This window comes from Ochlerotatus camptorhynchus, unplaced genomic scaffold (assembly GCF_037179485.1).
Source record: "Ochlerotatus camptorhynchus isolate MF236.1 unplaced genomic scaffold, CSIRO-AGI_Acam_v1.1 ptg000626l, whole genome shotgun sequence".
Lineage (NCBI taxonomy): Eukaryota > Metazoa > Arthropoda > Insecta > Diptera > Culicidae > Ochlerotatus > Ochlerotatus camptorhynchus.
In genome coordinates, this window is record NW_027041105.1 from 595,745 (window position 1) to 611,073 (window position 15,329).

Genomic DNA, 15,329 nt, shown 5'->3' on the forward strand with positions numbered 1-15,329 from the left:
CGGTTTGTTTGGATACGTCAACTCACGTTGGCCGGTCTATAACTTGACTGTCACTGTCACTAAAAAAAGAGAATGAAACGGGCTGTCTGTTTCCATCCTACACGGAAACAGAAAAATACTCTAAATTTGAGTTGAAAAAACTCAAAATTAGGTATAACGATTATAGTCCCCTATTGCGTTGATTTTGAATCGGAATTTCAATCATTTTTACTCAATTATTGAGTATATCGTATAAACATAATTTTGGGTAAAAATAAACTTAGACATTTTCAAGTTTTCTACATCTCCAAGTTCTAGTTGCCTAAGTTAAAAACTACTCATTATCGACTATTTAAGCTAAACTCGATGTTGAGTAAAATCAACTTAAATTTGGTTGGAAATTTTTCTTTAGCGCATTTGTCACTTTGGTTTGTGACGTCGTGCAGTGTGGTTTAGATTTTCGAAGTGTTCTTGATTTATTATCGATTGATGTTTTTGTCGCGTCAAAATATAGCAGGTAAGTAAATTAAAATATAGATAAAGGTTATTAAAAGGAGCCAGATCTCCATCAAGGTGGACATTTTCATTTCGGTTATCAAATCGATCCCGAAAAACCCCGTCGAAAAACGAAATCGGTTCCGGAAATCGAGCACCAGTTTTTTCGGTACCATAAATATTATCATTTGGACAATTCCAAAGCTAGATTCGCGAAACCGATTTCAAGTTTTAATATATTATAGAGATATGGTAAATGACGGCTTCAGCAATATATTATTTTATTATTGTGGATACATTGTGTTTCAGAGCATCTATTGGCCAAATTTGAGTGCTCTGGGACTTTGTTTACCCCCTAACGATGGTTAAGGTATTGCCGAAGCCAACATTTCCTCTACTTGTTTTCATTATATGAAGCTGAAAATTTCATGTGGCTTTTTTTTTGTCATTACAGCTTATTCGGCAATAGTTTTCCCAACTGAGAGTATCACCACATCACATCGCACAATGAAACGGCTTAAAAAAACTGGATAGTGGGTTTTATCAGAAACTGAGTGGTAAGTGTAATTAAGTTCTTTTTTATTCTAAATATGTGTACACGTTTTTTTTTAGGAAAAAATGCTCTTTAATGAAAACACTTTTCGATTACTTTTTCGAAGGGACGTATCGGCTTTTGTAAACAATGCCTTTGATCGTGGGTTTGACTTAATTGGTAGCTTGCCCACGCATTCTAACACCACTATTAGGCAAGGGAAAATTTCCCATATCTGATGTTAGTGTTAGCATGCGTGGGCGAGCATCTTGTAGATGTACTCAGAGGAGCATTGCGTCTAACGAAGGTACTTTCGAACAAAGGCATCAAAAGATCCAGCAGCACGCAAAATGCTTGCATCACGGCACTGGCCGCTGAACCCTTGATAAGGTGGATCAGCTTTAATCATCTGGAACCCGGATTTGATGAACTATTGGCAGTAAGACAGACCCAGTTCGTAGCGGAGCCCCACATTTTCTGCGTTGCCGAATGTTTCAAACAGGGAAATGATTACGTCTTGTTCAAAGGATCCGTTATTGCATGTGGAAGCTCAAGGGTCCGGGCTGTAGAAGTTTTATTCAAATCATTTGTTATTTTTGGTACTGAAGTGGTGAAGTGCGAAAACTGGAAGCTATGATCTCTGTTAATGTTTGGGGATCCAAAACCGTAAGCAAATTCAAAACCGTTACAGATTTGTCTTCTCGCTTCAAGGAGTACCTGAAAAATCCATTGCATAATTAATTTCAAGTGTTAAAACTCTTCCTCGAATAAAATGATTATATTGCATTGTATTCATTTTTTCTCATAAACAATAAAATTGCATTGCTTAGTATTTTATGAGGGCGTTTATTAATTTTGAGCATTGCAGTCATTTGGTGTAACTCCCTATTAATAATTTATATTACCTGAGCTTTTAACCCAATTAGAAATTTTACCCAAAAGTAAGTAAATTTTACTCCCATTTGAATTATTTTTAGACTGGTCAAAGCTACCTATTAAGTAGTATCTGCATTTTACCTAAAATTAGGTGTATCGATTATACTCAAAATTAGCTTATTGGGCTGAACTCCGCAGTTGAGTCAAAACAACTCAAACTTTGGTAGTTTTTCATTTGCGTGTATTCCATCTTTTTATTCGAGAACATCCTTCCCCGGATGCAGTTTTAGTGATGATCAAAGCAGCCGTTTTCGCCGTTTTGTACCTGAATAAGAGTCGTAAAAATGTGGAAAAAGGAAATGTTCAAATCGTTCCACCGCTTCATCCAAAACCGCTGGTCTTTATCAATCCGTCGAAGATCCGACCGCTCCTTCCTCGATTTCAGCCGTTACGCACTTTTTCTCTTCCATAAATAAATTTCAATGAGGTTTTATGAAAAACCAATATTAATACTTGCACTAATCATTATGCCAACAATCAATACGAAACTAACGATTTAAAATTGGCTCACTACTTGACTAGCCTATTGGTCCCAAGCAAACGATTAACGTACCCTATTATAGTCAAAATTCTAGTACTACACAATGTTTGTTTTGATTCGCTATGAAAGTTTGACAGATAAAATGAGGGGTTAGTTGATTTTCCTATGTTTCGAGGGGTGAATCGATTAGCTTGGGACCGAAGATAGTACCAGAGCTGACCCAAAAAGTTGAGCTCGTTTCTTCGGGACCTTCTGGTCTTAGAGTTACCTCTATGATTATGTTGTGTTCCATGTGATTTGAGGTATCGCACGATGCATTTCGACGCATGTCAGAATCTGTCCACTTTCCGGAGGTACCCGGTACATGTGAAAGAGGACATTGTGATCATTGGGTCTGAATATGTCCACCATTGATCTTATAGTAAAATTCTAATGTGATTTGAGGTGTCGCATGATGAGTTTTTGATACATCTTCTCTGTTTGTCTTGATCAAGCTTAATAACCTCTGATTGTTCTCAACATGTCGCCAAAAACGGATTGGGTAGATCGATAGGCAAAGTCGCCTATACGCATCTACGGAACAATAAAGAATCTCCTTCCAGCAACTTGATCAGCCAATTGGTTAAAAAGATAAGCCCCCAAACAGGAAGATGCCCCAATGAGTGGGAGAAGAGCCCGCCCTTTATCCACGAAATGTTATCAACAGGGAGTTGGCATTCCCACTCTCCCCGTCCAAATCGCTTCAATCGGGTGTCCTGTTGGACCGTCCCTTCTCTTCTATATATGTATTTCAATGTATATACGAGTTGATTGTTATGATTATTGTCAATAATACTTACATTTCGATGAAGATCGTGATACTTACATTACAGAAACCAATCTTGAATCGTAGACCAGCTCCATCAACAATACACTTGTTCCGAGACGGGGCTCTGTGATAAAGCCATCTTCTTTTTCTTCATCATGTTCGCTCATCATGCATGCAAACCAAAACTAGTTTTTTGACGTAGAATCACCGACAAACCGACATGAATGACCATAGCAAAAACATTAAAATTTCTGACCAAAGCACCTGACATCTGGCTCCGTATTCGCGGGAAAAATTTAGTGAAGCCATGAACCCGCATGGAAAAGTTATGAATTGGTTCGTGTCTGATCCATTCTGGACATATTATTTTTATCTAGATGTGGTTTCGACAGTTCCGATCACTGCACATTTGAGTTGGCCGTTAACGATTTTCGGGCATAAGTCAGAATTAAGTGTCATGTCGGTTTGTCGGTGGTAGAACTACGTCTTTGTCGACTATACTGGGTACAAATCAAAAAATATGTGTTAGGTTTTGAACGCTTGTAACTTTGTCATTTATAGATGAAATTAAAATCCAAATACGCCAATCGATAGGATATTACTTAACAAATCTTCTTTTTGGGTGTATCTATGAATAGAAATTCAGAGTTTGAGTTTTACGATCTAACGATGCTACAAATCGAAATTAACTTCACTTTAATTAACGTACACACGTACCTTCTCCCAAGATTACATTCAAGGTTGCAAATACTCATTTCAGCTTAAACAATGTTTTTCTAAATTATGAAATAATTAGATGCCATGATCAAATTTTGAATTGGTAGGATACAAGAAGAGGTTGCAAAGAATGTGCAAACATATTAAACCTGTTTATTTCACTTTATGAGAGTCTCAATCAGCGATTTTTCACAAACTCACTCACTCACTCACTCACTCACTCAGCGATCAGAAAATGGCTGATTGTGACTCATAAAGGGTGATACGGTCAAAATTTGGTCAAGGGAAAACGCGTGTAAATCGGTGAAATCGTTTATTTAAAAAATCAAATTAAATTTCTTTTTCAAGTTCAATTAGTATAAAATTCAGGAAAAATATTCAGTTAGGCTTCCGCTTTTCCAAATCCGAATTGCCGGGCCTTACGCTTGACCCCTGCCATCAGATTTTGTACAGCCACCTTGTCCACCTTCTTCGCCGCAGAAAGCCAGTTTGCCTTGAACTGCTGCTCGCCCTTAGCAGTTTTTTTGGTCTTCTTTAGGTTCCGCTTGACAATAGCCCAGTATTTCTCAATTGGGCGGAGCTCTGGCGTGTTGGGAGGGTTCTTGTCCTTGGGAACCACCTGCACGTTGTTGGCGGCGTACCACTCCATGGCCTTTTTACCGTAATGGCAAGATGCCAAATCCGGCCAAAACAGTACGGAACAACCGTGTTTCTTCAGGAAAGGCAGCAGACGTTTATTCAAACACTCTTTCACGTAAATTTATATTTCTTTGCGAACTTTGACAGTTTCATGTGCTTGAAAACATCTGCTACCTTTCCCCTTCCTTTTGCCGTATAAAACTCCTGTCCCGGAAGCTGCTTGTAGTCGGCTTTGACGTAGGTTTCGTCGTCCATTACCACGCAGTCAAACTTCGTCAGCATCGTCGTGTACAGCCTCCGGGATCGCGCTTTGGCCGTCGTATTTTGTTTATCATCGCGATTTGGAGTCACTACCTTCTTGTAAGTCCGGCTCGTTTTTTGGCTCGATGCACGGTTGTAGACGATACACCCAGCTTATTTGCGGCATCTCGGAGAGAGAGGTTAGGGTTTCGCTTGAAACTACCGGTAACTCTCTTTGTCGTCTCAGCGGCTTCCGGTTTTCGATTTCCCCCCGATCCAGACTTCCTGGCTGTCGACAAACGTTCCCCAAACACTTTAATTACATTTGTAACGGTTGATTTGGCAACTTTTAGCGATTTTGCCAACTTTGCGTGCGAGTAGCTCGGATTTTCGCGATGCGCGAGCAAAATTTTGATAAGCTGCTCTTCTTGCTTGGACGGCATTTTGACAACTGAAGAGTGAATTCCAAAATCAAAATAAGAGCAACATTCTACACACACACACCTTCAAAATGAGGGGTGTTCAGGTTTTTTAAATGCAAAATTGAAAGAAATACGTCAAGTTGATATTGACCAAATTTTGACCGTATCACCCTTTAGAAAGCAAAATTTACAGGTTTTATGTTTCAAACGCATACTTTGTAACCTCTTCTTGTAAGTTACAAGTTAAACATGCCATCATACCATCTTTTGGTTTTATTATTCCTAAAAACATTATTTTAGCTGAAATGAGTATTTGCAACCTTGATTACATTCATGATTTTTAATGATTCTGCTAACAAACGAACGTTCTCAATACAAGTGAGTTAGAAAACCGGTGTCATGAAAATTTTGACCAATTCGCAACCACCATTGCGACAGTGTGTAATCCATCTAAACTTCGTGAACGTGATTAGAGATTGCCTAACTGCTACACCCACTCCTCCTCAAATACGCACACCGTTATGTGTTCTCTTCCCAGGAGGATCGCTGAAATAAATAAGGATTTTAGCAAATTAGAAGGATTATGTATTTAGCAGCGAGTTGAGAATAGGAATTAGACAACCCTCCCCCTTGACAATAACCCGAAAAAGACATGGACTTTGACGCAAATTTTTTCCGGGAAATAAATGTTAAGCGAATCACAATTATGTATAAACAATTATTTTTTTGCATTTAGAGCCAACATTTTCATAAAAAATTGCTTAAGAGGAGACTTACACTCGATGAATTACCAACAACTGACTGTAAAACATATCTGGTACCTCTATATATGCAATTATTTTAACTTCCAAAGTCCACCAATACAATTAGATGGAAACTCGCACTTTGGTCAGACTTTTTAATAAATGAAAACGCACTTAAAACTCCACTTTGGGGTGAAATGCGCAATAACCTTAGGAACCGCATACGTTCGAAATTTAAGGTAGGGTAATAAATTTTAGTTGGACCTATTTTTACCGGCGCTAATTTAGTCCAAGAAAGTCTAACAAACTTCTTCTCCAAGCTCAATTAACGTTGAACTAAGAACCTACTTATTTTAAACCAAACGTTTGATTTGAGAAAAGTCAAAGTATTCTATTTTGCATCATTCTACAACCACACTGTAAAGTACATATTAATGATGCATGCTAATTTCATGTTAGGGTTGTCCTTCAAATTGGAGAAAAAGAGGTGCTTAAACCCCGTATGATCGTTATATCTCTTCCTCCCCTACTTCGCTGACATATGAACCAACATTTTGTTCAATATTGAAAGTACCGTATTCTGATAAGGAAAACAACTGCCTGTTGCGTTATCATAAAATGCAACCTTCACTCTCTTCTCTGCTTCAGAGACCTAATTCAAAACTAATGATGGAGCTACTGAAAAAATAGCGTATTTTTTTGCGAATTGTTTTATCCCACAACATGCATGGCGTTTTTGTGTATTATAATGAGGTGAAAATCAACGAAAAATGTGTGACGAAATAGTGTCAGTTCCTATTGTAGTCGATTTCGAATTTAGTGTGACTATTTGATTACTTGGATACTCATATAAAACGTTGTGCAACTTGAATATCCGCTAGGAAACACCAAAGAATATATAGAGATAAATCTCAAAAACACAGTTTTAACTGATAGTACTTTGTAAACCTCCGCGCTCTGCCTCTGTTAGCCCAAAAGCCTAAAACTTATTCAAAGATTATAATATAGAGAGTATAAAATAAAATGTCCACCTGCACAGTATTGTCCATTCAGAAGTCATTAGACCCTAACCCACATACTTGGCCAGACTTCAGCATCAACTGGTGGGCAGTGCACTCTACACTCCAAGTTCCTGTTGTTTCAAATTCATCTCAAATTTTATACTTTACCCATTGAGTGTTGATTAAAAACACTACAAATTGTGACCGAGCGCTAGAGGTTGCTAGACTTTTAAATAATCTAGGTCCTTTTTAGGATTAAATTTATATAAAAAATCCAATGTTGGTCAATGTCTACCGAAAATAAATAAAACTACTTTATGACTTAAAGTGCAATGAATGAGCGTTAGTTTCGGGATCATTTTAGTGTTAGAGTTATGCTAGTTTTGATCCGTAAACAGCCCTGCCGATCCCTCCAACATTAGTTGCAGGCAGTGGTTGTTAGATCATGCGACACTGTAATTACTACTTTGTTAGATGTATGACGTTCAATCAAATAAATCCATACCCCACTCACTTGACCAGGCTTAAGAATCGTCCAGTGGGCAGTGCGCTCTACACTCCAAGTTCCCTTTCTTTCAAATACACCCCAAATTTGATATTTTATCCGTTTGAGTGTTGATTAATCACAATGCAACATTGTGACAGAGCACGGACCTATTAAGGATTATATCTGAGAAATCCAAATCTGGCCAACCTCAACCAAAATCAATAGTGATCTATGGGGATCTGAAACTCATCTTCTGGAACTTGTTCCACTGGTCCAGCCAACTCTGCGAAAAATTTGTGAGTTACTCATACGAACTTACATACATACATACATTCATACAAATATATATGGCTTATAAGGGATCAGATTATTCGGATTGAAACAGCGCGTTCAAATTCTGGTATAACACTAAACTGTATTTTCATTTTGCCATATGGCTTATATAAGGAGTCAAACAATAAACCAATTCATTTCTATAGTCCTGATCATCAAAAGGGTTAAAGTACGGAGTAACAATTGTGTATTCAATTTGTTCAAAAATGTTTTGTATACGCAGGCAATTTGAGGCACTTGCGCATGTGACAAAAAATGTTGCAACGATGATGTCGCACGGAAGCTGCAACGATGATCGAATAGATGACGCTACATATACATTATAGAAACATATTCCTATCCCATTGAGATGAGTCTATTGGTATATGCCATTCGTCTCTCCAAGTCTTGGAACGAAATTGTGTTCAAGTGTACACATTGTCATAGTCTTCCGGTACACCTTGGTATCAGCAAATTTAGTTGGAGGATGTTAAGTGAAGAATCTTGAATACCGGTATTTTTGATTCAGTGTAGAGTCCTACCCCTCAATAGCAATTTTCACAGTTTTTCCTAACTTGTTTTTACGCGTCTTCTGGTCAGAGCAGGGCAGCAGAGAAAGGATCAGAATAAAGGGTGTCCCACATCGAATTAAATCACGGAAAAAACGCTGTACATAATTACCCATTGGGTATTTTCTCTTGAAAATTTGTGTTGAAGTAGTTTAGCGTGTATTGTTTACACTGTATTTTTTATCGATGTTCGAAAGTTGGAAAAAATGGCGTCACCCGAAAAGCAACGTCGCGAATTTATTTTGCGCAAGCACCTTTGGAAATCCTCAACTCTCTCATCGGGACATCTGAAAACAACTCGGAATCGTGCAGTCAACGGTGAGGCTGATTAACCGTTACTACGAAACTCTGAGCATCGAACGGAAGGAGATATGCGGTCAGAATGGATGTTCTATTAGTGATCAGGATCACAAGCGTGTCGTGAAAGCGCTTAAGCGGAATCCCAATGCTTTGGTCAGGGATGTGGCCGAAAAGTTGAATCTGTCCAAGTCTTTCGTTCAGAGAGCCAAGGACCGGGAGGGACTGCATACGTACAAAGTGCAGAAGGCTCCAAATCTTGACGAACGGCAAAAACAGTTGGGACAGTCACGGGCCCGGAAACTGTGCACCCAGATGCTGACGAAGCCTCATTGTCTCATCATGGATGATGAGACTTACGTCAAGGCGGACTTCCGGCAGCTTCCTTCACCGCCCAGCACAAGTTTGATGTTCCGGAGGAAGTAAGGAAGCAGAAACTTTCAAAGTTTGCCAAGAAATACATGATTTGGCAAGCGATCTGCTCGTGTAGCAAACGGAGTGCGCTGTTCGTAACTACCGGGACTGTAAACGGGGAGATCTACCTCAAGGAGTGTCTACAGAAGCGTTTGCTTCCTCTCTTGAAGCAACATGAGGGTCCTACGATCACTATTCAAATGTTGTCCTGGAGGGGTACAAAGCCAACGAGGTCACTTTCATACCCAAGAACATGAACCCCCCTAATGCACCGGAACTAAGGCCCATCGAAAAATACTGGGCTATTATGAAGCAGGCACTACGCAAGCATCCCAGGCGGTCAAATCTGAGGAAGACATGAAGAAAAAGTGGGTTTCCGTACAGAAGAAGCTGCAGCCAGCCCAAGTAACATTTTCAGTTTTATAGAGGTTTTATAGCATTCTACAACTCTAAATCATGGTCTACAGAACCTTCATAAAACCAAAATTGTTGCTTGGAAGATGTTGTACATAACCTAATGAGTGGAGTTTAGTGTAAGGTGTGAGCGCATGGTTATGGTATTGAAGTTGAATTAATTAAATATTCAAAAAGCTTACTTATGGGTTATAATTTATTGTCTGAAAGTATGAAAAGGATCAGTCAACTAGGTCATTTTTTACAGCATTTTTTTCCGTGAAGCAATTTAATGTCGAACACCCTCTATTAAAGTTATCGTTACTGCGATGATTTTTTTCACATTGATAACTCACTTCCTTACGGCTTCCGTTTCAACTTACCTCGCATTTCAGCGTGCCCCAATGTATCCTACCAAAATATTATAACAATATACATACAGCTTACACACTAATGGCGGTAAGCTCCAACTCGGATTAACTTTTAATACCGTCCCTGTTTGGATGGTCTGCGAAGTGTTTGCATAGCATCGTGTTTAATAACTCTGATGTCGACATCAAAGCAGCCGGACATTCTTGATCGGGATTTAATCCGAGGGTAATACCGATTGGAGCTTACCGCCATAAGATTTTGTTTCCGTGTTCGGTCAATTTTACCGAAATCAGAACAGCCGAACGTTCAGGTAAAACTTTGACCTTCATTTTAAAGGCTCTTGAATTTGAAATAATATCAAAACATGGTCAACCTTGTTTAAATGATCAAATCTTGTCATTTTAGTGGAGATTTAGTTTCAAAGTAGCTGAAAAGAAATTGGATTGAATTGCATAAATTTTACCGAAAAGTTCAGCTGTTCAGATTTCGGTAACAAGTATCGAAGTCGGCGATAATTTCTAAGTGTGTATGGAACGGATCAACTAAATGACCACTAAAAAATAAAAGTTCATAGGATTTTTGATCTAATTTCCGTCCTACTAAGCACAACCCACGCTTAACTTCTCTTTATCAAACGGGTTTTAACAATAAATGAAGTGTTCGATCAAAGATGACTTCTAAATTTATGCCCCTCTTCATAACTATCGTTGAATTTGATAAAGTGGCTCTTTATTGGATATTGTTAAAAATCTAACACTGCATCTTGATTCCAAATTCGTCCTACGAGTTTCAATTGCATCCAAACGCATTGAAACGCCATTGGATTTGCTATAAGTTTACGGATGAAGGTAGAAATGGCGAGTTCGCTAGGAGCGCTTCTTTTGTTTTGAGAACAATGAGTGTAAATATTTACACAATACGCTTTGTGTTGTAGCCTGTGAACTAACGGATCGGTACAAGCGTATTACTGATTTGTGCACGGTGAAATCATTGATTATACTGATGTTTTCTGCTCGATATTACTATACATATATACCTGATTCAAATCGAGAATAAGGAAAGAGTGTAAGGGGTAATTTTTCATGAATTTTATCTGAATTGCCTCGATTTTCAGCTATATTGAGTGTATAATAAGAAATTATTTGTATCAGCACTGCTAAGGAAACCATGCTTGGCATACACAGTTTTGGTCACGAACTGCTCATTTGCTAATAACTTTGCACACAGATGACTCAACATTGTTCTGTTTGAAGTAGTAGATAGAATAGAGTTTAAGCTTGTTATAAATATGTAAAAAAAAAGTAGATTTCAATTCTAGTAACAAACTGTATTTGTTTTTGCGTTATAAAAATTAAGTGAGATATGCTCGCTGCACATCTCGGACTTTAAGTGTAAAAATTCATTGGTGTTGATTCAAACGTTGAGATTTACCTACTCTTTGCATACCTATAGTTAACTATGATCCTAATGTATCAATTGCTTTTAAGAAAAACAAATTTCAACAACTGAGTGAAAAGTTACTAACAAAAGAGCAGTTGGTGTGTACAACTGTGCATGCCAAGCATGAAGGAAACAACATTAAAGCACAGACAAACAGACATAACTCTTAAACGAAAGTTCTTAAAAAAATATCGTCAAGCGTATTTTGCATGCACACTAGTACCCTCTACTATGCACATTTCGAAGCATTGTTTTGCAACCGGAGCATCCCTCGTTCATGCAATTTTTTCACTAGTTGCCTTTCCCTCGTTCTGTCAACGCGGCAGCTGTGTTGAATAAAAACAAAACAGATGCAAGTCAGTGATGTCGGCGAGATGGACCAGCTATGGTCTTAGCCTGTCTGAAAAGACAAATCCAAAGAAAAAAAAAGTCAGTGATGTCGGTTCTATGAAATTTTTAGTAGGTCTATAAAATTTATTCAATTTAGCAGAAATACGCATCCGTAGGAGAAATTCACAGAATCTCAGCCTTCTTTAGGGATTTGTTTTGATTATAAAATGTATTTTTTTGCTGGAAACAAGTTTTTAAACGTGGTAATGCATCACTAATGAGTGCTCTTTCTACCACCGCTCATCATTTTAATGTGTACAGAGCAAACAATATGTATCAATCAATTTTATTCGTGGTGTATTAAACACCAGTTACTAAAAGTGGATACAATATTGCACTCATTAAAATGATTTGCTCACAAATTCTATGTACCGTATGCGTGATAATGTTTGCACCATTGAGCAATGTCAAAATTTTAAAAAATCTAAAAAAATTCGTTTTCAAGTTTTTTCATTTATTCTAAGGGGGGATGTTTCTCAGAGTCTTAAACTATGTTAATCATCTATCGAGCTTGCATTTGCTGCAATTACGGCCTCCACACGCTTCCGGAATGCACGGCAGATTCTAATAATGTAGTCTGGATCCATTTCTCTCCAGGTACGGGTCAATGTTTGTCTGAGGCTTGCTGTACTCGGGTGGCGTTTAGAACAGGCCTTGGCCTTCATGACGCGCCATATTGAGTAATCCAGCGGATTAAGATCGGGGCTGGATGGCGGCCACATATTCTTCGCAGCGATAACCCTCGGAACCCGATCTGACCTCGGACGACCTGTGGTCACCTTCGCGGATAGTTGTCCTTTCTGTTCTTGGTCTAAAACCCTATTGACGGTCCACCGGGACAGTCCCACGACGTCATTTACGCGTGGGACAAATCACGAATACGCTGCCACTTCGTCATGGTGCAACTGTCAAACTAAGTAAATCATTTTCTTTTATACACAGCCTACTACGGTATGAGCTATAGGTTACGTGCATGCAAAGAAAACCAAGGCATTATATGCACAGGTGAAACGGGAACCTTATGTGTACGATGGCGCAAACATTATCACGCATACGGTATATCGTACTGCGTAATATTACACAACAAGCGGAATGACCTATCGACTGTTTGGGTGTAATATTGAAACCTTTTTTTTATGTTTTCGTCAGATTAGTATGTGGAACAGTAATGACCCGATTTTGTCAACCCATCCACGCATTAGACTTTTATCATTAAATAATTTCATAAAATCGTAATTCCAAATCATCCTCATGCATCTTCAAGATGGGTGTTTAAGGTATACTTTGATCCAATAAGACCACTGAAAAAGCGCATGGGTTTCGTAGAACATAAGAAAAGATTTTTAAAAAAGGGGCTGTCAAAATCGTGTCGTGGGATATCCCATCCAAGAATGTGATGGTGAGAGTTATATCAAGAGCAAATTTTCATTATGTCGTAAGTAACATTCGCACCGATCCGAGAAGTTTTGTTTTGATGACCGAAAAGTTATTCCTATTTCCAATTAAACACATAATCTCATAGTGATAGCAATGTTCAACATATTTAGCCGGATTTTAATCATACAAAGGCAAATCGCTAGCTTTCATGCTAAGAAATATTGGTTTTTGAGTCAAAAGTTTGGTGGCCCCTATTGTTACTTAAGTCAAAGTGTATTTACCATGATATTCGAGAGAATTATCAATTATGTCTCCTTACGTGCAGCCCATTCATCATTTTAGGACCATAGAAATCATCTTAGCAACAAACAGTTCGATTTATTCACTTTAATAATGAGAAAGCGAAACGACGAACGTACACTTTCCACGGGTTTCTCAGCGCTGTTACTTAAGGCAAACGGCATCTCCATAGAAATCGGGTGACTTAAGTAACATCGAAAACTATTTTGATCGGAAGGTGATTACGTCAAAAAGCAATTTGACTGGTAAATAAATTTAAAAATGGGATGTTATCCTATATTCGGATAGTATATAGTGTAATAGCAGGAGCATCGATTGACACTGATAGCTCGACTTTGTTTTTACCTTTGTTACATTCGACGTAATGAAAATTTGCTCTTGATATGTCTGATTGTTTGTGATTAAAGCTTAAGTAATAGCGCTCTCACAAAATCTTTATAAAATAATACCGACAAGGCTCCGGCGAGATTCGAACTCACGATCTCCTGTTTACTAGACAGGCGCTTTAACCAACTAAGCCACGGCGCCTTATATCACTTTTGTTTTAGCGGTGCTGAACAAGAGGCGGCAGCTACACTTTTGGCGCTACACCGCATAAACGAAAACGTCATTAGTAAATGATAATTATTCTAGTTATGTTTACTTATAAGAGTATCAAAACAACCAGAGTATGTATATACAACCATTAACCCTTTGAACCCTAACTTTTTTTGCTCTTGATGTGGCGAGTAGATATCTGTAATTTAATGATGTTATACAACCATTTCTAAATTGGGGTCATATATGACCCCACCGGGTTCAAAGGGTTAAGAAAGCGTCCTTAAATAACGTAGCATATTTTAGGCTCCTCTCCCCTCGTAGCGTTTTTTTAATTGACCAAATACTTGGCCAGTCACATGTTCCCTACACATTTATGTTCAATGTTTTAATATGAAAGTAATTTGTGGTTCGGACCGCCCTGAATTGTGGTTCGATCTGGTTTCACTTGAATCGGAATGGAAAAACATCGATTTTATCATTTCTTTACAGCACTTGAACTGAAAAGATCTCGTTTACTGCCACCACTTTGACATGTCGTCAACGGCAATAAAAACAAGAAGGCACAGCATTTGAGCCATGCTATTTAGCACTTCAAGAGAACAAAAGCGTGTCTGTTAACTTTATTAATTCTTACCCATAAAGCAATCCGAAAATAAGTGCGTTTCATCCGGTAACGAACCAGACCGATCCACAGCGTGAAGCAAGAGTGTATGGAAACGTATTGACGAATTTTTGTTCCGGGTGGAACGAACAGTCATTTCGTGGAAAAAAAAATCTCATTTAGTTTAATTAATTAACTTATTGCCGTAGAAGTGGCAAAGTATCATAAATCAATAACTCTGGATTTCTGGCAATCTGTGTCGTCGTCTTGGTTTGAATTTCGTCAAGCAACGCCATCGATAAGCCGACATCTGAACAGTCGTGCATGCTGCTTGCGATGCGGTAAAGACAGTTATTTTTTTATGATGCGTGCGACCGTTCTCCCGGTTGGAGGTGATTCGGTTGGATGAGTTTCACGACGGCTTTCAAATGTGTCATACTTGAAATATCATCAATTTATTTGGGTGTAAAATGTATATTTCCTATTGATGTTTACTCATTTCCTTGTATATACGAGCATCGGTGGTTCAGTGGTAGAATGCTCGCCTGCCACGCGGGCGGCCCGGGTTCGATTCCCGGCCGATGCAATGTAACTCTTTTTTTTTAACCTCTTGGCAGTGCTGAGATTTGTCATTGTCATTGACAGACTTTCGCGCGATATTGACAAAATTGTTCGTCACATAGTCACTGACAGACTTGATCCTCAAAAAAACCTTCGTCAAAATCTCATTCATTTTTTCGTCAATGACAAAGATTCACCTGGTAACAAAAAGTGTAATTTAGTACATTCTGTGTCACATTATTGTCATCCAAGTAGTTCAGGACGTATATACTTGTTCACTAAA

At 38.4% G+C, this 15,329-nt stretch overlaps 2 non-coding genes across 2 annotated transcripts; one reads left to right on the forward strand and one right to left on the reverse strand.

Annotated features, from left to right (window-relative positions):
• Positions 1 to 13,798: 13,798 nt before the first annotated feature.
• Positions 13,799 to 13,872, reverse strand: TRNAT-AGU (transfer RNA threonine (anticodon AGU)). Its single transcript has one exon. It is a non-coding gene; the product is annotated as a tRNA-Thr (tRNA).
• A 1,128-nt stretch (positions 13,873 to 15,000) lies between these two features.
• TRNAG-GCC (transfer RNA glycine (anticodon GCC)) lies at positions 15,001 to 15,071 on the forward strand. The gene has a single exon. It is a non-coding gene; the product is annotated as a tRNA-Gly (tRNA).
• Positions 15,072 to 15,329: the final 258 nt, after the last annotated feature.